We start from the raw sequence: 27,983 nt of genomic DNA, 5'->3' as shown, positions 1-27,983 counted from the left end.
GATACACATACAGCCAGAAAAAAAAAGTCACTGGTTAACATGAATTCTCACCAACACATTTGAACCCTTGGTTCACAGATATGCGGTTTCCTCTCTCAAAACTTTCTTTTTACTACTACTACTACTACACTGTCCTCTTCTGCTCCCTGGACCTAGATAATGTTTGTACCACTTCTACTTCTTTTCCTTCTCTCACCCCACCCCCTATTCTGTTACCAATATCTCACCAATTTTGGGAAGCAGGGTGCCGTGAAGAAGGCCATAGGCACAAACTTCTCAATGTCAAACTAATATATTTGATTACAGTTTACGAGTAAAAAATTGTTACTGCTGGCTTGTTCATTTCATTAATCAATAAAACATAGAGCTGAAGTGGCCAATCAAAGAAGAGTGTCACAATTCAAATGAATGGATGAAGGGTTCAAATTCTATGTGTTTGTTTATTCATTTATTTGTGATTATGGTATGCTTCAGTTCATTTAGGTAAAGGCAATATAAATACCAAATCTTCAGGGAATGTTACCTGCTGTAAATGGAAATTTTATCTGAAAAGAAATTCTTTTTTCAAGCATGAAATGCTAAAATCTTCTGTGGCTCATGGAAACAGAATCATTTTAATCATTAAAACAGTAGAAATTATAGCATTTACTTACCCAACAGCATGTATCAAACTAACATGGATGTTACAGTGCATTTGACAGTAAGAACAGTGAGTACACCAGCAGCAAGTCAATAAAATACTGAAAGAGTGATCAGAGAAGAAAAGAAACCATATCAGCACAGACATTCAGAAACCTACAACACATGAAAAACAAACTTTGAAAAGATTCTCCCACCCTCTTTTTACCAAAATGAATTTAATAGAAAAGTTTTACAAACAGAGTTTTTTTTTATTGTTTAAATTATTTTTTAAATAACATAATACAAATGAATTTTATTGAATAGATTATTTGTTTACATATAGATTTCTCTAATATACAAAATAGTTTCTACAAATAGAAACAAAAATTAAAAAAAATTAAATATATACAAACTTAGGTCAAAATTGATTTCAAAAAATATATCAGATCAAAAACAGGAACTTAAGTTTCAGTGAAATACAAGAAAATATCAATGCAACTTAATGAAAATTCTATATTGATCAAAGATACACAATTGTTTTGTTGCTTTTTTCACTGACAATACAAATAGAAATCAAGTAAAAAATATTAATAAATTATTTCACAAGGTGATTTATTTTCTGTAATTAACTGATATTTAACAAGGAAATTAATGGATAATTCAAATATTGTTCTCCCACTCTACCCATACATCTAAGTATGTATATATGTATGTATGTATGTATGTCCATAAAGAATATTTTTTTTTGTTGATGGTATTTTCTAAGTCAGTGAAAGCCTTTAGCTACAACAGTTGCCATATTTTGAAGATTATAAAAACAAATGCTTAGAAATTATCTTGCTCATATGATCTACATCTCATGCAATTAGGTTTCCAAAGAACTATTTTAAAAAGAAAAAAAATTAAGCTAAGATACACACAAAAAATTAATGGAAAAAAAATAAAATGAATTTTAAAAGAAAGTATATGAAAAGCGAAAAAAACTGTTCAAAAATAAGTGTGTTATATGAATTACTTCTATTCAATGAAGGTAGAGATGAGACAATAAAGAAATTAATTCAGATTTTATTATGAATCTGTGTTGTTTTATCAAGGATATTGTTTAGAGCTGTTCAAATATTTATAATTCACAATAACTCCTTGTTTCTAGTAGCATTCCAGATAAATCATACAAGTACAATTTTATATATATATATATGTAAGTGTGTGTGTGTGCGTACATGTTTGGGTGTGAAATACAGCATGAAAATATATAAACAAAAAATTAAGGTACTAAAAACGAAACTAAAATTATCGGAATTAAAAATATATTTATATGATAAAAAGTTTTCTCTATCACTTTTGATAGTTTTTGGAAATATATTTTCCTTTTTCAATTTTGTTGTTGATTTTATAATTCATTCTAGATGTGCTGAGACGCAATCATAATTTGAGAGAAAGACAGGAAGATATTTCAAAATGCAATCAAGCAGAACAATAAGGGTCAAAAGATTTTTTCAGCAATAATACAGTATAAAGTTTTATGTATATTTAGAAGTTCATGAAGAAAATTTTATCTATAAACAATATTTTCTGATAAACAAAAATAAAATTTTGCAAACAGTACATATAAGACAATCCACTGGTGTAGTGGATAGGGCATTGGACAATCAGCTGAATGGTTAACAGTTCATATCTTGTCAAAGGTACAACAAATATTCCTAGTCACAGAGCTTTAACAATCAAACGAGTTCATTTTTAAACAGTCATATTTAGCAATCAACTGAAATGATTACCTATTTTATAATTATTCCAAATTTATTTACTCCATGCTGATCTGACATCGAACTAGCTGTTTCAAACCCAAACAGATATATATACACACACACACCTCTAATAAATAAAATTTCTTATTTCGTTATTGCCCACAAGGAGCTAAACATAGAGAGAACAAACAAGGACAGACAAAGGGATTAAGTCGATTACATCAACCCCAGTGTGTAACTGGTACTTAATTTTATCGACCCCGAAAGGATGAAAGGCAAAGTCGACCTTGGTCGAATTGGAACTCAGAATGTAATGGCAGACAAAATACCTATTTCTTTATTACCCACTACGGGGGCTAAACATAGAGGGGACAAACAAGGACAGAAATAGGTATCAAGTCGATTACATCAACCCCAGTGCGTAACTGGTACTTAATTTATCGACCCTGAAAGGATGAAAGCAAAGTCGACCTTGGCAGAATTTGAACTCAGAACGTAGCGGCAGACAAAATACCGCTAAGCATTTCGCCCGGCGTGCTAACATTTCTGCCAGTTCACCACCTTATATATGATAAATAAAATTTCTATTCTGTAAAAGGCTCACCAGAAGGGAATACAAGAAGAAAACCAGTTAAATATTGAAATTAACTGTAAGCATGTAAGAGAAAAAACTTTTTGAAATTAAATCAAGAGACACACAATATATACATATATATATATGCACGCACGTGTGTGTATGAGAGAGATCAGAATCAATATACAGATGATGCTGGGTCATCTTCATCATCAACAACACAATATTAGGTCAGAGTGCACATAAATTTCAATGCCAAACAGTATTGATGGAATGAAGAGATGCTCAAGTATTTAAGTTAACAAAAAAGCATTAATCAATTTGTCTCCTCTATGTCACTTGTGCAGCTCTCCACAAGACTGCCTTGCCAGTGCAGTTATACTTTGACCCAGCAGATGGCCTTACCTTTGCTATCAGCTTAGTCTATCCTTTTCCTTTAACTTTGCTAAAACCTCACTATGGTTTCTTGTTGTCCTTCTCCTGGAAGGTTCAGCATGGTTCATCATAAATCTATGGCATTCATCTAAAGTGGAACTACTAACTACATATACACACACACACACACACACACACGAAATATACTGGTAGGAGATAGTTTATTGGGTAAATTAAATATTGACACAAGACAAAGAATAAAAAGAGTAAACAATCGTAAACCTGGGTTGATATGAGGAATAAGGTAGAAGCTGAATGGGAAGGAGAATATTCATGAGGCAAAACCAACAATTATTGTATACATTTATTGATTATGAATACTGGGTGAGGCAAGGAAATAGCCACATGATAATTCTTCAAGAGAAGGGACAAAGACAATTTCAATAGTCTAATATATTATTACTGATATTTATTCTATTAGCTCAGAGTGGAAAAAGTTAAAATTAATCTTGAGATTTGAACACTGAACTGAAGTGATTGAACTGAATATTTCAAATATAATTAAGGCCATGCTCAACTTTTACAATTAGTTCCATCAGCCTCTAATATAAAGTAAACTATGACCATATCTGCTATTAGAATCATGTTAACAATTGCTAAACAAATCTACTGAGACATCAATAAAAAAGATCATCACAATGAAAGATAAACCAACAACAATAGACATACAGTTGTATTGGAAGAGCATATGGAAGCAGTGTGTAGATGACAATAGAGATGTACAATGGATAAGAAAGGAAATGGAGAATAAAAAAGAAATACAATAACACCACAAGCATGGCCCTGCATAATTAGTGAAAAATTTACCAATACAATGAAGACCACTAGTTTGGAAGGCTTCCAGGATTAATAAAGACCCCAAATCTCTGGTTAAAATTCTCAAGTCATACACATAAATCAGTAGCATTCGATGAAATACTACAAAGACCAGAATCAACACTTGGATAAAGAAAAAACAATATTACTAGCCCAAAACTGCAAGGACCCTGAAAAATACAGACCAATAACTTGTTTACCAACAACATATAAAGTCTTGTTATCTCTGGTCATCAACAGATTGGGTCATCTGAAAGATGAAGTTATCATAAAAGAAAAGACTAGAAACAGTGTTGAAAAGATATATATAAGGATGTGCAGACCTACTGGAGACACCAGAAGGTGAAACAAAAATCAAAGCATAGTTTGATAACCAAAACTCTTGTGACAGCATATTACACTCCCAGATATTAGGGAGTGTACTAAGACAATATATCAGCTATATCATATAGAATAAGGATGGGGCAATAATACAGTAAGATGAAGAGAAATTTTTGAGGAAAATTCCTAATTGCCATTACATTTCTTCTGTCTGATTGTTCAACCAATGGTTGCAAATGTTATGAACAAGCTGTTTCATCTATAAGGGTGATTTTGAAAAAAATGCAAACTGGAGAACTTACCAAATATTGTACAAGGATTCAGCAGTGACATTGAAATGTGTATGGCATTAGAGAAATGTGCCAAACTTATTCTTTCATCATCATTATTAGTTTATAGTTTACTTTTCTATTCTTGCATGAGTCTGACAAAGTTACACTAAAGCCAAGTTTTCTATGGCCAAATGTTGTCCCTTGTTTCCAAGCAAGATGATTATATCTCCCTAGTCTTATCAAGCATCAAACAGCTTGGACATGGTTATTTGGATAACTAGAGACAAATGACATTGTTTACAAACAACATATGTCAAGTTAAGTCAACAAGCCTGAACATGCTTATGCAGCAGTCTGCAAGCAAACAATGTTGGTCATAAGAACAGTGGGGCTTTTTAACCTACAAACAGCACACATGTACGAAAATGAGGAGAAATACAAACTCACTCACACAAATATATATGAGAGAGAGAGAGAGTGTGTGTGTGTGTAGGTGCAAGCATGGCTTGAGAGGTTAGGAAGTTTGCCTCCCAACTATATGGTTTCACATTCACTCCTATGCAGCAGCACCTTGAGCAACTGCCCTATACTATCAAGTCAGGCTATCAAAAGCCTTGTTGGAGAATTCAGTAAAACAGAAACAGAGAATAAGATGTCATGCACAAATGTGCATGTGGGGGGAGGGGTACATACTTGCATGTGTGTTTCTGTGTTTACTTAAATTTGCCGTTTGCATTTTCAAAAGGTACAGCATTCACACAGTGTTTTGTTGGCATTTCTCTAATCAAGATATCATCCACTTATCTTTGAAGCTTGTAGTATAAAAGATCCCTCACTTGGAAACAAGGAAGGTTTAGCATCAGGAGCATCATCTAACTGTAAAACAATGTTTTGATAACATATTTGTCTGACCTAAGCTAGCAAGGAAAAATTGATGTTAACAAACAAATGACAGCCTTTCTGAGTGTCCATCAACCTATTTCCCTCATAAAGTATTAGTTAATCTGTAACTGTAGCTGAAAAGACCAGCTAACAATGTCCACATAGGAGGACCAAACCCCTGATCAAGTGATGCCAAGGCAAATTTCTTTACCATACAGGCATGCTAGCATCTCTTTCATTATCATTTAACATCTGTTGCCCATGCTGGCATGGATTGAACGATTTGACCAGGGCTGGTAAGTTGAAAGGCTGCACAAAACTCCAGTCTGATTTGGCATGGTTTTCTATGGCTGGATGCCCTTCTTAACGCCAACCACTCCAAGTGTAATGGGTGCTTTTATGTACCACTGACATCAGTGCCATTTGCATGACACTGGTATCTGCCATGACTGCAGTTTCATTCGGCTTGATGGGCCTCCTTCTCAAGCACGACATAATGTCCTATGTGGACATTGTTAGCTGGTCTTTTCAGCTACAGCTACAGATTAACTAATACTTTATAAGGGAAATAGGTTGATGGACATTGGCTTCTGTGAAGCCCAACACTTTCAAAATGTAAATTTACCCAAACTAAAAATATCAAATTAGCTTTAAACACTGAAATCAGAAAATTAGAAGAGAAACACCTATTTGTGTATTGATAGGATAGAACTCCCAAAAATGAAGGTGAAAAATACAAAAAAAAGTACTACAGAAGAATCAGACTAATATTAAAAACCAAACTCAAAGCCAGAAAAAAAATGACATAAACCACTGCAAACAAAAACTACAGTTACAAAAAAAAAAGTGAAGGTAGTGAACTTTAGAGTTAAGATAGAAAACCCAGAAAATTACTCAAATTCTGCATCCATCAATGTAGATTTCAAAGTTATCTCCCTTACCTTTCCTGATCAGAATTAACAAAGTTAATGATTTTTTCCTCTTCACTAAGGGTATAATTTTAACCAGTTAGACATTAATACTTGATTTAACTAAGCACAAGGAGAATTTTTCTACCACATGCAGTACAAAAATACAAGTCTTACAAAATAACCATAAGGAGTCTATAAAAATTCTCCAAAGCTAGCAAAGGCAGACTGTTTGCAAAATCTACATTCTCTGTTCCATGTTTAAGGAAACAAGGGCACAAACACAAAGGTAAATGCATTTAGGATAAAGACTGTGGTAAAAACAAACCAACAAAAAATATTAAATAAAAGGTAAAACTAAATGGGAAATTAAAAAAATATATATTTAATAAAAAGAGAAAGAGAGAGAGAGGGAGAGAGAAAGTTTTAATTAATTAGTTTCCTGCAAGAGAGGACAGAGAGAAAATGAGCTAATCTGAAAGCCAACAATGGTTCGGCAGATCTGTCGACTAAAGGTAAAAATAACTTATCATCCAATTTTGAACTACAAAAGATCCAAGGCACGAAAAAAAAAACTACCAAAATAATCAACACATTTTGAGATGCCCAGTTGTTTACAAAGAGAGATCATATGAGTAGAAGTCATGAGTGGATAGGAAACCGTATCAATTTGAAATTATTATTCAGGGAGTTCATCCACATCAAAACTGAAAACTGAATCATATAAACCCACACTGCATCTCTTGTCACATGATACTCCAGTAAATATCCGTCCAGATCTAAATATCCAGATAGAATCAGAGACAGAAAAATATAACTTATGTACATTGACAGACATCTCAACACTTTGCAAACAAAAGAAGCATTATTAATGATAATTAATTAATATTGATAATTATTTATTATTAACTATAAATAATTAAATATCTTCATTTGGTGTAAAGATTTAGAGAAATGGTGAAGATTCACATACACACACACACACACGTGTATATATAAGAAAAGAAGATAGAGATAATTTAAGTGAAGAGACGTACTGCCATTTTTATAGCTATTATATACTGTTGTGAAACTGACAGTACATCACCTATAGTTAAATTGATGTATCTTTTCTTATATAATGAACTTTAATTAAAAGTGAGTGGTTTAAGTTTTGTTCATATCATCACCACACACACATTACATATTATTATATTAGGCGGTGAGCTGGCTGACACATTAGCACACTGAGCAAAATGCTTAGTGGTATTTCATCTGTCTTTACGTTCCAAGTTCAAATGCCACCAAGGTCGACTTTGTCTTTCATCCTTGTGTACTGGGGTCAAACTAATCGACTGGCCCTCTCCCCCAAAAATTTCAGGCCTTGTGCCTAGAGTAGAAAAATATATATATGTTAAATACATATACTAATGTATATATGCTTTGTGTATTTTCCGGTGGCTGCAATGGCATAGCGGAGCATATAACTCTTGAGTCGCCAGTGTTAAGACAACTAAGAGCCATGGACAGGTGAGATAACTTACCCTCAATCCCATTTGGGAGTGACGGACATCGATGTTTCACCATTTTTATGGCTTATCGACACCACCTACTAGCAGAAGCAACTTGTCCACTCATGCTCACTCAAGAATTTCTCTCATAGAGAGGTTATTTCTGAGGAGAAATCACCTACAAACTATTACATTATTAACCTTTCTGTCATATCTCTATGGAAAGAGTGTAACAAATTACAACCACAGTCCATCTTCTTTAAAAGAGCAAGCAGATAAATAATAACTTTATTATCAATTTATTTATTTAAATTAAGTTTCTTAGTGAATTCTGTTTCTTTTTGTCACTCACAACTTATTGTCCATGCCAGTTCAACTGTTTTCCCTTGTGTAAAGCAACCAAAGCTTTAATACACAGGCCATTCTACATGCTCCAATTCCATGCCAGTGAACATTACACATACAACAAATCATGCTTTTTTTCTTATTTTACTTTGATTTTTCTAAGACTGCTTGCTAATCTCACTATGCAACTTACACTTCTTGCAGACATTCCATACTCTAATTTACAGGAAAAAAAAAATCCTTACATCTCTCTGAACATGTTCTACAAGTTACTATTATACTCTCTTGCTTAAACCACCTCCAGCACAGATAATGACATCAAGCTAACTAAAATTATCTTCTCCATCCTAATGAATCATCTGAACAGTTCATTGGATTTCATTGCTCTTCTTGTTAACCACTCATCTTGTGTGGCTATATTTCTATCTCCTGCCTACAAAACTACCTGCAAATCCTTCTATCCTCCTACATACACAATAAGGAGCCATAATCAACTGAATTGTGATGTTGATAATTATTTTATTGACCTTATAGATAATAAAATGTTTTTACTCCTGAACATTTTAAAATTCTAACAAAGGCTAACAAGAGAAAGATATTAGCTACAATCAGAATAACTTGGTACATGAAAGGAACTGTGTTGTTATTATGACATGTACAGGTCTCACTGACAGTCTGGTCAGATTGAAGTTGTTGGTGGTCAGTTACAAGTCCATGTCTGGAGGTGGGAAAGACTGAGATTTTAGGGGTTAGAGTAAGGGTTGAGAGAAAACAAACAGAATGGGTGACCAGAGAGAAGGTACAGGTTTGTCAGATGGGTGGAAGTGGTTTTTAAGTAACAAGTCAAGTAAAACAGAGACGATTATAGGAATAGTAGAAGAGTTGAAGTGAAGAGACAGTATAGGGGTAGTATACAACTAGTTAGTTAAATGAAGCAGTGCCTTTATGGTTGAGGTAGAAAAGTTGGATTGGGCCACTAATGTGGTGTTATATAAATTTCCAGCTCTGCACCATATCATCATCATCGTTTAATGCCTGCCTTCCATGCTGGGACCGTTTGCCTTCCCGTGGGTGGGACAGTTTGACAGGAGCCAGCCAGGCAGAAGCCTGCACCAGACTTCTCAGTTCATTGTCATTTCCTCTGTGAGGCCCAAGATCCTGAGATCAGTCCTTACCACTTCATCCCATGTCTTCTCAGGTCTCTCTCTTCCATGTGTACCATCCACCTTCAGTGATTGGCACTTCTTTATGCAGCTGACCTCATTCATACACATCACATGTCCAAACCAAAGTAGTCTTTTCTCCTGCATGCTACATTTGATTCCTCTTATGCCCAACGTTTCTCTTAATACATTTGCACTTTGTCATACATGTGCATTGACGTTGCACATCCGACAGAGCATACTACCTTCATTTCCCTCCAGTCTACACATGTCCTCTGCATTCAGAGCCCATGTCTCACTACCATAGAGTATAGCCATTCATACACAAGCATCATATAGTCTACCTTTCACTCTGAGAGAGAGTTCTTTTGTTGCCAAAAGAGGTAATAGCTCTCTGAACTTCCTCGCCCTATCCTTATTCTAAAAACAATACTTTCAGAGCATCCTCCACCATTGCTAATTTGGTCACCGAGGTAACAGAACTAGCTACAACCTCAAGAGAGCCTCCAGGGCATTTGAGAGAATCTAAATCCCATGTCCTCTTAATGTGCATTGTTCCTGCACATCTACCACATACAGAGATGACTTTATCTGTTAATCTACCTGTGATTCCACTGCACTTCTTATGCGTCCTTAGTTTACACTGAAGCAGTGAATGGAATTACTTCCAACTCCTTTCCTACATATTGAGCAAGACCATTTGCCCGACAGAAAGAGAATTTTATCTTTCCTTACAACATAAAATATAAAAAATGGTCAAGTGAAAAATTTAGTATGACATTCTATTATTTGTACCAAGTTGTCACAACTCTACAATTGAAACACGCTGAGTTGTGTAATATTGTTCAATGCCACTCTATAATCACATATATGTACTCATTCTGTAAAAGCTGCTGAGAATTTAGTTCTGTATTTAACAAGTATCCATTGTATCAATCTGCTTAGAAATTAAACCGTGAAAGATGAAGTACTCAACTAGGTATGGTGCAGTATCTAATCTGGTACGCTATCATTTGCACCAAATCTCTTGCCTTTGCTATATTCAGTGAAGGAACATTTAATAATGCAGATAAAGTCAATTAATGACTATTAAATTTCCTATAAAGAAAGAAGAGATCCTTTTAATAAGATATTTTTAAAATTCATAGAAAAATATGCTCTTTCCTCGATTATTTTTGATAGCAGGTAAAATGTACTCCCTATGGACATTAGATTTCAAAAATGTTAGCATTTAAAAAGAAATTTGAAATGCAATCACTTGCATATGTGTGTTAAACTAGTATGCTTTTATTCACCTACACACACACACATGATACATAGAACACAAACATATGTGCATGAACTACCATTTTAGGCATATTCAAACAATAACTAAAATTGCATGCATTCAATATACAATAAAGAAAATTAACAATTATGTCAGCATTGAATGAATGTAGACAAAATATAAAACTTAATGCTATAGGAGAAATGAAGGAAGTAAGCAAGTGTCTAGAATAATGTTTGGTATTCTCATTCAGCTTTACTTAAAGGATAGTCAAAGCATTTTCTAATCATGCACACCTTTGAATTATTGCTGTTGAATACAATATCCTCGTCTGCCATAATCGTGCAAGCTGTCTTCCACTGCTCTCATTTTCTATCATGTTAACATCACACCAATAAAATGTTTTAAAAAATATAGGATGATGTAAAACTATGAAATGGAATTCCAGTTTTGACAATTATCGACCATTAAATATTTCAAATATAAAATTTAGGTTATGAAGCTTAAGATGTTAATATTCTCAAAGTATATAAGACTTGTTAAATCTGTTCGCTTGATTTTGAGTGAAAGCTTTAAATTAAATTGAGTTAATTGGTAAGAAAGCTAATTAAAAAGTGCATTTTTTGCCCTTTTATACGATCCCAGTACACCCAACAGCTTTTCTTTCTGAACACTCTATATTAAAACTGGTTCATAGTTTTTCCAAAAGCTTAACCCTTTCATTACTGTATTTATTTTCAGATGCTCTGTGTTTCTTTCACTTACTTTAAATATAATACAGAATTTAGTAGAATAACTTAGTTATCATTCAGATAGTGTTAGGAACATAAATTGTGACTAAGGTTTGGTGGAAGATTTCAATTTAAAACTTATGAAAACAAAACATTTGTACTCAGAGCCAGAACCGTTTTCAGTTGGGTTGGTAACGAAAGGGTTAATCCTCATTCCCATGGACATTTACTATTACAGAAAATTAATCGACAGAAAACCTAACTTTACAGTGTTTTTTAATAAGGTTCAGCCATCATAGATTAAAAAGCTACTACTGATAATAATCAATATAAAGATTATTCAAACTAAAATAAGTAACTAAAGAAGCTGACTAATGTTAAATTTTCAAATTTTTTAAATGACACAAAAAGTGTGTATTACATCGATCTACAGAAGAGCTGTGAGGAAATGTGCACTACAACAAACAATATGAGTAAATGCTATTTAAACAGATAAAATTTAGATATGACAACTTATGATGCTTAAGTTAAGACCAGTCACAGAATCAGTAATGGCAATTATTACAAATCTACACAGCAACATTTATAAATATGACAACTTACAATGTTTAAAGTATGACCAATCACAGAATTGGTAATGACAATTATTACAAGTCTACATTGTAAAATTATTGCTTAATACTTAAAATTCATTACTAATAATAAATATAATGATAATAATTAAGATCTAATGAGATTTTCTGAAGTAAGTCCACAGAAATATTGATTAATAAAGGGTGAATTAGAATTGTAGGAGAAAATTGAAGCTGTAATTTAATTGAGGATAAGCTAGAAAGCATAATAGTAAATGCTGCAGTTTGGCCAACTGAATAAAGTTGAATAAGGTGACAATAGATATTAAAACTTTAATTTGAAACAAAGCTCACATTTTCTCCTAGAACCCAGTAAATGTTTTGAGTCATCATAATGTTATGTCCACTTTTCATGCTGACAGCAGTTGGATATGGGATGCCACAGTCTGAGTTATTTCTGCTGCTAAAGACTGGGGCTTGTACATCCCATTTGGCTTGGTTCCTACAGCTGTATGTCCTTCCTGTCAGCAAACACTTTGCAGAGAGTACTGAGTGCATTTTTAATGGCAGTAGCACTAAAGAAATTGAAGAGCCCCTGACAAGACTGGATTAAAAGGGACCTCGTAATCCTATACATTTTCTGCTCATTTTCCAATCACTTGATACTGTGCATTTGGTGCATCTTCATAGCACCAACATTAGAGAGGTTGCACTGCTCACCATTCATCTGCAGAGTGAGCATGAAGGGTTCCAGCACAGTAGAAGGGGTGAGGAGAGAAATAGGAGTGTAAGTGTAAAGAGAATTTTTTTTTAAAAAACTAGGGTGAGTGGATTTACTCAGGAGAATGAGAGAGAGAGAGAGAGGTAACCAGAATGAGTGGAAGAGTGTATGGGAAGGAATACAATGAAAAAAAAAAAGAACAAAGATGTTTAGGGAGTGGAAGGAGAGTTCTGGCTGGTAGTATAACAAGTGAGGCTGGAATATATTTTGTGGGTGGATGGGATGAGTGAGCCTAGGTAATCAGTTGTATGTGAAACTAGTAAAAGGCCAGGAGGTCAGTGTGAAGAGGATGAAGAAGAGATGAAAGATTATGAGTGATAAAGAAATATGAGAGTGAAAAAGGGATGAGCAATTGGTATGTGAGAAGGAAGATGCAAGAGAGGTAGCAGCAAAAGTAAGCTTGGCAGGGTACACAGCTTCTAAATGCCACCATCATACCAAGGTATGTTTTACATTGGGTTGGGTGGATCTTTCATCGTTTCCTGTATCTTCAGTTCCATGAGTACAGCATCTTTAGTATGGCCATCACCATTTCATCCCAAGTCTCCTTAGCTTTCCACTTCCATTGTTTCCAATAGCTTAGAGTGCCAATTACTTGGCACTTCCTCATACAAATATCCATCCTCTGTTCACGTCACATGCCCATACCAGTGTAGCTTCTTTTTCCCAATCTTTGCCTTTGGACTCATTCTTATACTCTGGCATTCAAACACACTCACATTACACATCCATTGAGCATGATGGCTTCATAAGCTTTCTGCATTCAAGGACCACATCTTTCTATCATGCAGTATCACAGTTCTAACAGAAGCATAAAAAAATTTACCTGCCTCTATGGGGGAAGAAAAATTTTTATCGCGATTAGAAGTAATGGTTAAGTGAAAGTTTCCCAGCAATAATACAGTTATTGATAAAAGATGACAGAAGCAGCGATAATACTGGTCAATTTTTCTCAGATATGAGAAGCAAACTTGACTAAAACCATTTTCAACTGAATATAATCATATAATAACTAATTCTAACATGTTTGAGGAAAATGAGAAAAGAAAACACAAGTTACTATATAAGTATAACATATACCTGTGTGTGTGTGTGTGTACGAGGACGAGTGGCCCAGTGGTTAGGGTGGTGCACTTGCAATTGCTAGATCATGGGTTCAATTCCTGGACTGGGTGGCAAGTTGTGTTTTGAGCAAAATGCTTCATTTCAAGTTGTTCCAGTCTACTCAGCTGTAAACGGGTCCACCCTGTGGTGGGATAGCTTTCTGATCGGGGGAATGCTGGCCTGCTCACCTAGCCAGCCAGAGGGGAGGCATCAATCAAAAGCTAAAACAATGCAAAGCGCATTGTGACTGGCAATGTATAACAACATCTGATAGTCTGATCAATCATATGATCACATGATTTTATATACACACACACACACACACATTTTCCATTCTCAGTTGAAATAAATAAATGTATTCAGTAATCTGAACTAAATGATGAATTCTTTTTGTTATATATTAACACAATGATCAAAAAAGACAGCAGTGAAGTGAAATGTGTGAGCACACAGACACACATTTTAATTTTTTCTTATTGTTTTATCAAGAGGTTATATTAATACATAAAGTGGCAACAGTGGTTGCCAAGAACCCATGCCAGCTATTTTATTTTGCTAAATAGCTTTACTACTTCTTGTACTTTAGATGATTATATGTTTAAGGTTTCCTCATTTTCATAGAAATTGCTCCTGGGAGCATAGAAGCATTCCTGCTGGAGGTGATGACAAGTGACAGAAACTTTTGGCGATTTGTTGTGCTTCAGAGGACACATAGAATTTAGTGGAATTGTAGTTGTGGTCAGTGCCAGTGACGTATGTGACATGCTAGTGACGTGTGAGGCACCCATGCTGGTGACATGTGCAAGACACCCAGTACACTATGGAGTGGTTGGCATTAGGAAGGGTGTCCAGTCATAGTAACCAAGCTATAACAGACTGGAGCCTGAAGCAGTTCTCCAGCTTACCAGTTCCAGTCAAACCATCTAACCCATGCCAGCAAGGAAAAGTAATGATAAATGATGATGATGATGATGATGGTGGTGGTGGTGTCAAGTCATGTAGAAATTATTTTGCAAATCAATGAAAATTAAAAATTGTATAATTTAGAGGTTAAATCCTTTGTAAGTAAGTAATAGTGTCTGCTGATACAGACACAAGGTTAAACTTGATAGTGAAGGGATAATAAGTTTGTATGATATCCATCTCTTCAGAAGACCATTATGAAAGGAAATGGCTTCAACTGGAGAACAAAAAATAACATTCAAAACCAGTATACACAACCTGCATCATAAGAATCTTAATTTTTGAAATTCTAGAAAAAGATTTAAATGAAATTTTAATAATCTTTTCCTCACTGAACATTTTACAAAAATATTAGATAGTAAAATGCTAATTTCTTTAACAAAACAGTCTATAAAACTAAATATTAAAGAGGCTTATTAAATTATACCTAAATTAGGTATGTTGAAGAAAACCATTCTTCTCTTCCAGTGATACACTGAGCAATAATAACCTCAAGGAAATACATGGTTCAGGGCTAGTATCCTGTGGTACCTTGCATAAGTAGTAACAGAAATGAGGTTGTAAGAATGGGTACAGTAGATAAACTACTTTTCATTTTCTACTTTTTCCTATGTTCATTGTCTGCCAATAGAAATAATTATTAATGGCCGTCCTTTGTGAAGTTTCTATAAATAAAAAAGTTGCTTGTTTATTTCTTATAATTATGCATGCATATTTTGTACAGTTCTCATAATAAAACACACTGGTTAATTGAATACTCTACAATAAGAGCAGTTCAGTAATTCTGGATCACTGAAAGTTAAAGGGTGAGAGTGGCTTTGGGGAGGCTTAAGTAAAGCAATATGGGGTCAAGTGGAGGGTGACTGTGTACATGGGTCCTAACTACCCATGGACACGGGCATATGACATAGTGGTTAAGAGCATGGGCTACTAACACCAAGATTCCGAGTTCGATTCCAGGCAGTGACAAGAAGAAGAAAAAGAAGAAGAGAAGAAGAAGAAGAAGAAGAAGGAGAAGAAGAAGAAGAAGAAGGAGGAGGAGGAGGAGGAGAAGGTCGATGACATCAACAACAACTTTGAAAAATACCTTAGGAATGAGAACCCAGGTTCGAAATTTCCCCAAGACACCTGATGAAGGCTGGAGGGTATATCAGCCGAAACGTTGTGTTAACAACAAACAAGATGAGGACAAATATCCATCAAATGTAAATAATGTACTCCTCTTGTGTTTTAAGAAGGGCAGAAACTGACGTTGGCATTTGTACTTTATTATTGATATCATAAAATCATATTGCCAAGTATTCAATATTAATTGACATATTTAATCCTTTAGCATTCAAATTAAATTATATTATAATTCTTATTTACTGACATTGCTTTGAATTAATTAGGCATTATCTTGTACCTTTGAGATTTTAGTGATGTGGTTGTATATTTTTAGAATGACATTGTAAGGCAGGTGTGAAAGACCCAATCAGGCTGGTTTGAACACAAAACAGGTAAAAATATTTTTGTCAGTTTAAATAATCAAATACATATAACCAATATGTATTCAATATGTAGGCGCAGAAGTGTCTGTGTGGTAAGTAGCTTGCTTACCAACCACATGGTTTTGGGTTCAGTCCCAATGTATGGCACCTTGGGCATGTGTCTCCTACTATAGCCTTGGGCCAACCAAAGCATTGTGAGTGAATTTGGTAGACGGAAACTGAAAGAAGCCCATCATATATATATATATATATATATATATATATGTTTGTGTGTCTGTGTTTGCCCCCACCCCACCCAGCATCGCTTAACAACCGATGTTGGTGTGTTTACATCCGGGTAACTTAGTGGTTCGGCAAAAGAGACCGATAAAGTACTAAGCTTACAAAGAATAGGTCCTGGGGTCGATTTGTTTGACTAAAAGGTGGCTCCCCAGCATGGCCACAGCCAAATGACTTAAACAAATAAAAGAATAAAAAAACAAAAGAATTGAGAAGGCAATGTAGGAGGAGCATAAAATACAAAGAACTTTTTCCTCCAACCAACTCATAAGTCTGTTAAAATAAGACACTTGCATTAGTACCAAAAAGTTCATTTAGTATAACAGAAGCAATGCATCAGGTAGTTTTCACTGTACTGTATCTTCTGCAATCATTACACCTCAAATCTTAAGGCTATATTAACTTGTATTCATTCTTTATTATCATGATTATTCCTACCAGTGAACCCCATCTCTCCCACACAACAAAGTAATTTCCATTCAGGTAATGCACCATTATCATTGTATGGCGGTTGTTGTACAAGCAGGACTGAACTGGAGCAGGTTTGTGTGAACCAGTTGTTAAATTTTCCTCTTTTTTTTTCCTAAATAAAAAAGTAGCTGTTAACTTTTCACGGCAGGTTCTTTTGTTGTAAACATTATTACTGGAGGAAAATTTGCCTTATTTATTTCCACCATAATAATTTTTGCCATCTTTTTGCTGTAGTAGTAGTAGTGGTGGTGGTGGTGGTGGTGGTGGTGGTAACAATAGTCCTTTCTTACAACAGGCACAATAGGCTTAAAATTTTGGGGGAATGGTGCTAGTCGGTTACATTGACCTCAGTGCTTAACTGGTTCTTACTTTATTGACCCCAAAAGGAAGAAAGGGAAAGTCAAGGTTGGTGGAATTTGAACTCAGAGTGTAAAGACAAATGAAATGCTGCCAATCACTTAGTCTGGCATGCTAACAATTCTGCCAGAAGAATGATAATAATAATGGTTTGAATTTTTGGTACAAGGCTAGCAATGCTTGACTGCTGCTTATTTTATCAATCCTTGGGCCTCACAGAAGAAATGACAACGGACCGAGATGTCTGGCAATATGAAGTTCTTGAAAAGACCCTGTCCATGTAAGTGAAACTGAGTTCTAGAAGTGCTGTGTGTCCCACCCACACTTAACAAGAAAACTTCTCACACACTCTACCACAACAAACCAAACTACATCTCTACATCTCTTCTCTTCCTCACATTTCCACTTCATGCACCAGGCTTACCTTCCACTCCCCAATCTTGTCCTCTTGGCCCTTTGCCACTGTATCATTGCTCTCTGCTAGCTTCCGTCCTGTGTGTACCACCCACGCTCTGTCTTGCTGTATCGTTGTGTATGCCCAACACTTTGCCACCATCTCTATCCTGCTGTCTCCCACTCTTTCTTTCCCCTGCACTTCCCTCAGGTTGGCTAACCATGTATTTCCTTTGTGGCAGCGCACCTGTTTCTATCTGCATTCGTTATCTCTCGAACTCTCTCTCCAGCTGGGTAATCTTGTACCTCCACTGCAGCAAGACACCTGTTTCTGTCTCACTATAACCTTCCATCATCTGACACAAGATCACCTCCTCCAATGTCCCCTCCACTCTAAAGAGCTTTTTTCTTTTTTGTGTTGCAAGTACTTGGTAGCCCTGTCAGATATGAATTCACAGCAGCTTGAGGTATATAAACAAAATGCAAACACACATACACAAGGAGTGTGTGTTGTTGGTTCAAGGGTCAGCTACGTTTTTAGGTGTAGGAGAATATATTCTCAATGTGCCCGGTGTTAAAAACCACCTGAAAGCAAGTCATAAGCAAGTGAGAGAACTCACATCAAGTCCTTTCTTAGAGCAACAGACATTGATGTTTTGTCAGTGTTGTGACTTCTCAATGCTGCATAATGAACAAGGCCTTATTTGAATTTTTTCCATAGCACGAAATGTTAGGACATGCCAGCAGATACTTTGCAAGCCATTTAGTATATAGACATACACAGTGAAAATAGCTTGCAGCAGGCCTCGTTTGGTATGTAGCATAGAAAAGTTGCTACAATGACAAAACATCAGTGTTTGTCACACCAAGGAAGGACCTGATGTGAGTTGTCTCACTTGCCTATGACTTACTTTCAGGTGTTTTTAACACCCGGCACATTGAGAATATGGTTTCTTACACCTAAAAAGCATAGCCGACCCACGAATTAACAACACACACACACACACACACACACACACACACACACACACACACACACACACACACACCTTGTGTATGTGTTTGATTTTGTTAATAATAATAATAATAATAATAATCATCATAATAAGGCACTTTGAATATAAATTCACATTGATAGTCTGCTTGTTAGAAACAAAGAACTTTGCTTATCATATTTATAAAAAAAACAAAAACAATAATAGGTGTTAACCAACTTAAAATTCTTTCATTAGTTTGAACACTTTTTATCTTTTTTTTTCTTGTAATTTGGCAAACAAGCATTATGAATTGTTATTTGAATACTTGCTGATATAGCAAATAAACAAGGGATGTGATTCAGCATCTATATCTAATCCATTTTAACTGAAGTAAAATTGAGCATTGTGAATTCTACAAAATATCTAAGATTAATGTTTAACGACAAAAATGAAGAAATGCTGGTCTCTTCATCAAAGAGATTTTAGATCAAGACAATGCATATAGAATCTTTCATTGCTATATATTTTCTTAAATTGATACAACTAGACATACAATTTTATAAATCATAGCATGATGAATGTTATCTAGAAATATTCACGATATTCAGTATTCTATTTCGAAGAAACGAATCATCATCATCATCGTTTAACATCTATTTTCCATGATGGCATGGGTTGGACAGTTTGGCTGAGGTTTGGAGAGCCAGTGGCTAACAAATAAATGATTTAAATAGATTTAAACACCTAGCTACTAGAAATTAAGATGGACCAGCTTTGCAAAAGACATTCTAAAGAAACAAAAATGGATCCAGAATATTCAAAACAGGAAAACATTTATCATTTTTTTTTCATATGCATGTGTTAAATGTCTCCTAGAAAGTGGTATAGTACAATAAAACAGCTTGTATTTCCAACTTTAAAAAATAGCAAGGCATAGAGAAAAACAATTAATGCGCAAATATTTGAATTTTCAAATAAATTTGAAACGTTAGAACTTGAGAATTTGGTGGGAAAATGAATTACAAAAAATTAGGAAGACACAATGAATGGTCTGAATACAAAGGTAATAAGAATAATGCAAACAATGGAATGCTGTCTTCTCAAAGAATGCTATTAAGAAAAAGAAAATCATCCTTATTGTGCCCAAAAGAAAATCAGGTATATATGCCAACAAATACTGTCATAAAGGGATCAATGGGATAAACTAAACCTAATACTTCTAACTGCTCTCAAACTTGAGTCATGCAATGGTCAATTATGGATTTCTCCCTCCAGGATAAATGAAATGTTAACAAAAGCCTGAACTGGCCTTGTGCCAAGTAAAAAAAAATCAATAGTGTCAACATACAGGGATAGGAACATACTTTTGTTAAAGGGTCACAATGTGCCCTTAAGTTCTTGCAACACATTTACTACAGCAATGAAAAGTATGAAGTGTCACATACTCCTGTCACTTCTTTCTTTTTCGTTTTTTTTTTTCCTTCTTTCTGTCCATTAACATGATCAAAGATGAAAAATGTATTAATAGTCTCTCTCTCCTTTCTGCTCTTTATTAACTGTCTTTCCCACAATTAGCCTCACTTCCCTCCTTTCTGTTGCTTATTGACTTGTTCTAATTTCTTATGACTACAAAAATTCCAGTGATTTTATGACTGGACCTCTAAACCTTACCCTACCCAAAATCTGAACTTGGCTAGAAAAATACTTATCTTCTAAAAACAGAAAAAGAAATGACAAGATCATGGCCATAACAATAGCAATGAGAGGAATGAAGGGTTATGAAATGAAAAAGACAAACCTTTGCACAAAAAAAGAAACCTTTCCATTATGTCACATTCCTTTACCCACACACCTCGACAGCACTTTTAACTCATCTTTGCATTAAATCAACCAACACATAAGAGCAGAGGTACTTCTTGGTATCATATCCGACTGCAACACACCTGTTCTTGTCCCTCTATCATACTTTAACCTCTCATTTCCTGGCATCAAGCACCTCCCTCAATACCTCTCACCCCTCAGTTGAGGGGTTCTTTTGCCTTGTAATTTACTTGGTGACCTCAATAGTGCTGGTGCCACATAAAATACAGACAGCATACTGTGTAAAGTGGTTGCCATAGAAACCACACCAGATATCAGAGAACATTCTTCTGACTTACACTCAGTTCCTGTCAAACTGTCCAACCAACGCCAGCATGGAAAACAATGATGATGAAAATATTTCAACCTTATGTCACATCCACTAACACACTTTAGCTGCACATATATATATGTCTGCCATTAACATACACATTAGCTGCACATATCTTTTTATCAAGTCCTAAACTTCATACACATTGCCCAATCATTCCTTTAAAAGAAAATAAATTTCTAAGGACCTTTCATCCTGCCCGTGTTTTCTCCTTGATGAATAATTTACATTTCAAATCATACCAACACCATTACTACTCACTGCTCTTCTTCTTCAGACAAAAGATTTTTTTTTTTTTCAAATTAGCAGTTCTCAGTCTTATGCAGAACATATATTGCCTGTTAATAAATGCAGTTTATGCTGGCATGCATGAAATATAGGTCATCATTTGTACATAAAAGAAAACATATACAGTTATCAGTGCTGTGCACTCAGTGAAACACTATTCTATAAAGTCAACAGACTGTTAAATTAAACACTATAAAATGGAAAACATTTATTAAAATTTCCACAATTTGTTAAAAATTACTTGAAAATAAAATGACCAAGTCTAACTTTATATAGAAAGTATTGTTATGCCTAATTAATGCATAAAACACCAAAAATGTTGATTTATTAGCCTCTATAATCATTCCAATTATTTTTATATGTTTTTCTTTATTTTTATATTGTTCGTTATGTAAAAATTATGTTAAAAAGCAATATTTGGTTATTATGTTACTAGATTTCATGTAGGATGGATGATATTATAGACTCTGCATTCACAGATAAAGCAGGTTTTTAAATATGTATTTTTGCAATAAGAAGCGGTAATATTTTACAAATATTTTAAAATTTTGTCTTCTCTATAAACCACCACTGATAGATGAGTGTAAATACAAGCACTGCTTTAATAGAGTTACCTAAAAATTTGGTTATTGGATGGGCTAAGAACTGGAGACAAAGGCAGAATCAAATGACTAAAGTTGTAATATGAATATTGAAATTGATATTTCCAAATTCCCTGAAGGTACTTTTTACACAGACTAAAAGTATTATTTTAAATACTATAAGAAATATGACAAGGGGTAACAGATATTTTCCTGAAATAAGTTGATTAGGTACAAGTCAAGAGACAACAGTTATTTGTTCATAATACAGTATGCTCCAGTGGATGTGCAACATCAGTGAGCATGTACAACAATGTACAAATGTGTTGAGAGAAAACTTTGGGCAGAAGAGGAATCGGATACAGCATGCAAAAGAGAAGACTATGTTGGTTTGGATATGTGATGCGTATGGATGAATGAAGACAGCTGTATAAAGAAGTGCTGATCACTGAAAGTGGATGGCACCTGTAGAAGAGAGAGATCCAGGAAGACATGGGATGAAGTGTTGGGCCTCATGGGAGAGATGAGAATGGACCAAGATGTCTGGCAATACAAAGTTCTTGAGAAGACTCAACCACATCAGCAAAACTGAGTTCTAGAAGAGCTGTTTTCCACCCACATATAACAATAAAACTTCTCACATACCAAACCCCAACAAACCAAACACATCTCTTCTTCCAATTTTCTCTTTTTCATGCATTATGTTTATGCTTATCTCTCACTCCCCTGCTCACTATATGTACCTTTGGCAATACTCGTGTACCTTTGGCAATACCCTACCATTTATATTCTGACCTCCAGTTCCTTGTGAATATGCCCTGGCATTTCACTACCATCTATCACTCTCTTGCTCTACTCTACCATCCCATCTATATTCTGATCCCTGTTCTTTGTATGACCTGGCACTTCACCACCATCTCTCTCTCTTCCTCTGAGTAACCATGCATCAACTCTACAGCAACATATCTGTTTCTGTTCTTATTTTTGATCACACACACACACTCTTTCATTCTTTCTCTGACTGGATAACAAACGTATCCGGTCTACAGCAAGACACCCATTTGTCTCTCTCACACATTAACCTTTCATCACCTCCTCCCCTCTCAAAGGATCTTTGACTTGCAAGGTACTTGGTGACCCCTGCCAGTGTTGATGCCACATAAAAATCACTCAATCCATTGTGAGGTGGTTGGTGTTAGGAAGGGCATCCAGCTGTAGAAACCATGCCAAAACAAACACTGAAGCCTGGTGCAGTCTCCTGCCTGTCAAACTGTCCAACCCATTCCAGCATGGAAAGCGGACGTTAAATAATGATGATGGTGACAGTAGAAATCATTTACTGTGACCCCTAAAAGCCTTTTCAATAATAATAACTAACTGATAACTTTAAGTACAGACTGTATCGTTAGCTGAACTTGTGATACTAATAATTTTTAATTCATTTTGAACAAAAGAAAACCAAAAACTAATTAAGAGAGCACTACCCATTGATAGCATAGTCAGTGATAATGAAAAGCAACTTCCACTATTATTACCATTTTCTTCATTTTAAATCCACTTTCCATGCTGCCATAGATGTTATGGAAACCAGTACTTTACCTACTGAATGGCCATATTCATCAGACTACATATGTTCAGGATTTAGCTTCTTTAACATTCTTTAGTATTTCGGTCAATGTTCATGGATGTTTTAAATAACAAAGGAGTTTCTTTGGAGATTTCATTCAAAATATTTTTGTCAGCAACGATTCCATATAATACTTTACACAGACCTTTAAAGAGTCAAGTCAGTTTAGCTCTTTTGATACCAACTTGTCTGAGACCATTCCTCATTTCATGTTTAAAGTGGTCTAAATGAAAACCTTCTATAGAAATTTCCTGTTAATTTATGTTCCAAACACCAGCTTTATAATAACAAAGTTATTTGACTAAATTCTTCATTTTTTTCAAAATTAATCAATATAAAGGTACACTCCTCTATTTACTATAATCCTAATATCTGATTAAATGATAAGATTTACAATTTCATTCACATGTTACATGACACATCATTCAGTTCTGCTACTGACTTGTTTTTTCATTGTTAGCTTTTACGAAGATATTTTTCCACAAGATGGTCAACTTTAAAATCATTGATGGGTCAACAGGCAAAGCGCAATACCTCCTTGAAGGAGATATGTTATTACTACTTCATTTTACCAAAATAACTTTCCAGTTGGTGGGTAAGCCCCAAACTATTCAGCCTCAAGGGTAGGCCTACTTTAGAGTCCAAAACCTATGTAATTTTGAACAGTCATTAATTACCTACACTGTATGTGCTTCAGTCTGCTCTCTGGCAGTGTGCTGCTAAATCCAGACATGTTTTGGTCTCATTAAAACTCATCAGTGAAGTGTGGTGTGCTTGAGCTACACATCATCTTGAAGTCACTGATTCAATGTCATTGTACTGAATGGCACTAATTGGCAGCTGCAACAGAAATAATTTGAATTTATATAAATCAGAGAGATATGAGATGGTTGTAATGATGACATTTAGGGTGATTCATCCTCTTAGTTTGGTATAAAGAGATGAAAACTCAAGACAGAGCAAACATTAATGAAGTTGAATCTTAACTGTTGCTCAACCAGCTTTTACTAGCAGTGTTTCTTTCTTTACTGTTTTAGTGTATTGTCTACAACTGTAAGAAAATTCTTCAATGGTATCGAAGATTTATATGTCTAGTGTATGGAACAGGATGCAAGTTTGTTGAGTGTAATGTTCTCTAGCACTGTTCAAATAAAGGAGAAAAGTGTAGATTTGTTCAATATTACATTCTTGGAATGCCAAAATTGTGGAAGTGAGTGAAATCAAATCTGAATATATTTTGGAGGGATGAAGAGAAGTTAAGTTGAAAAGATTCATGGAAAAGAGAACACTTTGACACTTGATCCATAACAACTTTTATCATTACATATGCCTGGTGTCTTGATAGATAATTAATCAATAATCGGTGTTATCTGGAGAACTCTGTTAGTTATACAGTCATTAGTTCCACACTATGACCCTTATCCAGATGTAAATAGGAACACTTTAAGTAGGGGCTCTTGTACAAGGTGACAAATATTTTGTCAACAAGAAGTGTTCCGTCAAAACTTTCAGATGCTCCCAAAGAAAGTTAAAAGAGACCATTCCAAATACACTACAATGAATTATTTTGTGATAAAGTATTCAGCGCTGTACCAAAAAAAAACAAAAACAAAAAAGTTGTGGTTTATAGGGCATTACGTCTCATCATTAAGGAAGTTGTTGAGCTTCTTTATAGAGTTGTTGCATAAAATAATGCATTTGTTTCAAGTTATTTTTGTTAAAACCAAACAAATATCTCAACCAAGAATATCAAATAAAGCCATTTTCTCCTTCTTAAATAAATAAAAACTCTTCTGTCAATTGGTTATTTTGTTTTCTCTTTCATTTGATTGGGACTGAATTCTTTCAGCATCTTTAACTGTCGTAAATAATGTTCTTTTTTATATCAGTATAGCAAACAAATTGAAAGTTGGTTATGATAGAAACTTACTGTGATTGAGTAATAGCCAATTGATCACCAAGACATGTGCTAACTTAATTGTGATTGACATCACACTTAATACAGTTTCACTTCAAGTGAACGACAACAAGTGCTTAATAGCTAGTTGTTTATAACTAAACGTTGGCGATTTTTCTTTTCTATGTACAGTTTATGGAGATGGAAAAAAAAACAAAAAAAAAACTAAGGAATCCTTAATTCCATTGCTGCACTGTAACAATTCTCCTCTGTCATGCCAGAAGTGTCAATAATAATAATACTGAATGGCCAATCTAAATTTGGCAGTATTAGCACTCACTTCAGGTAGAAAAGATTTAAATGATACAGAAATGGCTTTTGCATATAATGCTATTCAACAAAATGGTTCAACAGTTTATTCTGATGTGCTCTTCTTACTTACTACTCTATATTTGATGAAGAGATATAAAGAGAACAGGAAGATTTCTTGGCCTCTGATGCAGTCAACAGAAAAAAAAAAACAATCATCACAACAAATAAACCTGATGATGCTGAAAATCTAAATAAATAATTCACTATAGTTGTCTCTGAGACAAAGAAACTAGGGAAGAAAAATAACATTAAATTTAACCCTGCAAAAACAGGAAGTCAACATTTTGTCTTTGATAAACTGAAAGGCACAGTCTTGGCTGCGTGATTAAGAAGCTTGCTTCCCAACCATGTAGTCTTGGGTTCAGTCTCATTGTATAGCACCTTGGGCAAGTGTCTTCTACTATAGCCCCAGGCATGAAGTATGTTGATTTGGTAGATGGAAATTTAAAAAAGCCTGTTGTGTATATGTATGTTTACCTTGCTTGGAAATGGGTGAGGGTTTGCAACAAGAAGGGTACCTGGCAGTAGAAAACCTACCTCAACAAATGCATTCTAACCCATGCAAGTATGGGAAAATGGACATTAAAATTGATATTAGTATCTTTTAGTTCTGTAAACTCAGCTGAGATCAACATCATAAGAGGATAGATTTCATAGCTGACACAGCTGAGACGTGGTATTCAGCATGATATTAATAGTAAATTGTTTCCAAGTACAAAAAAGTTTGAAAACAATCTCTTTGGATAAATAGTCCAAAATTTCTTCCCTTCATTCACTCCATTTTCCTCGGCCATAAGACGAAGTTATGAAGTAAGGAATCAAACCTTTAGATACTGGAGTAAAACTTTTATGAGATTTTTTATATTTTTTATATCAAATTTTTTCTCTTTGGTGCCATTTGGTGTTAATGCTAAAATTGTTATGGGTTAGTTACTAAATACTTTTTATAAATTTGCATTTGTCTTTTCCATGCTTAGTATGAATCTTCAGCATAGCATCTCATCTCACATTATTGGTACTTTGTGGTTCCCTTGCTGAAGTCTAACTTACTGAGATCACCTTTCACCACTTCTCATTTGCTTCATTCCTCTTGGATCACTAGGCACTTATTTACCCAGTTGCCATCTTCCATTTCCATAGCTGTACAGTCTTTTCTTCTGCAGATTACAACTGATTTTTATAACAAGTTCTCTTCTCAGTTAATTTATGCTCCACTAATATTAAACATCCAGTGAAGCCTGCTCATTTCATTCTTTCTTTTGCCTTCAAACATCCTCCCCAATCAAAGTACATGTTTTACTGCCATTCTGTATTGCACTACATTCACAACACCATACAATCTACCTTTCATAGCCCCAGAACTTTTCCATCTCCCATATTAATTTCAACTACTATATACCCACCTTCACTGCTGATTATCATACACAAGAGAAGCTATTAACTTTGTTTTCTGAGCCCTCCAAATGTTTGAAGGAATTTACTTTTCAGGAACATTTACTATTAATCTTGTACATACTTCTCGCATACAAAATCCTTCTTCTCTGCTGGCCTATTTGTGTATACCACTGCAGCTCTTGTGTAGCCACAGTTTACACTGGTTATACAATATGGAATTCCACAAGATTCCTTTCCTACATATCAAGTATGGTCATTCATATCACCAGAGTCTTGACTTATTTCCCACTAAGGCTTTTTGTCTGCCATTTGCATTCAACATTTTAACATTTGGATTTTCTTCTCTAAATTTTTGATAAATCCAGCTATGGGAACTATGATATTGGCATATAGACATTCCCATAAATAGCCAGTCCTAAATTTATTTGCTTTGGCCTAGAGAATTATACTAAACAGGAAACGGCAGACAAAGCTCTGATGGACAACTACCTGCACATAGTGCTAACTCTCACCTTGCTGTCAACATCTCTGTGGCTTGCATACTTTTCACAAGTTATTCATGTACATCCAGGTCTCTTAGCAACTACCAGACTGCAGAGTGTAGTACCCAGGTCAACAAATGCTAGATACAGTGGTATAGTCTTTGCTAAGATGTTGCCTCATATATGAAGAGAG

General features: G+C 34.8%; 1 protein-coding gene across 8 annotated transcripts in view; it reads right to left on the bottom strand.

The window, feature by feature from the left end:
- The window catches only part of LOC115210326 (forkhead box protein P1), a 566,153-nt gene that overhangs the window by 493,702 nt on the left and 44,468 nt on the right, over positions 1 to 27,983 (bottom strand). For all 8 annotated transcript variants that reach the window (XM_036501965.1, XM_036501970.1, XM_029778855.2 and 5 more), the window contains exon 2: positions 654 to 740. The gene's annotated coding sequence lies outside the window, so the exon portion shown is untranslated. The remainder of the gene's footprint in view (positions 1 to 653; positions 741 to 27,983) is intronic.

Source organism: Octopus sinensis, linkage group LG4, assembly GCF_006345805.1.
Source record: "Octopus sinensis linkage group LG4, ASM634580v1, whole genome shotgun sequence".
Lineage (NCBI taxonomy): Eukaryota > Metazoa > Mollusca > Cephalopoda > Octopoda > Octopodidae > Octopus > Octopus sinensis.
The sequence above is the reverse complement of the archived record's forward strand: the minus strand, read 5'-3'. Positions and strand labels throughout refer to the sequence as shown.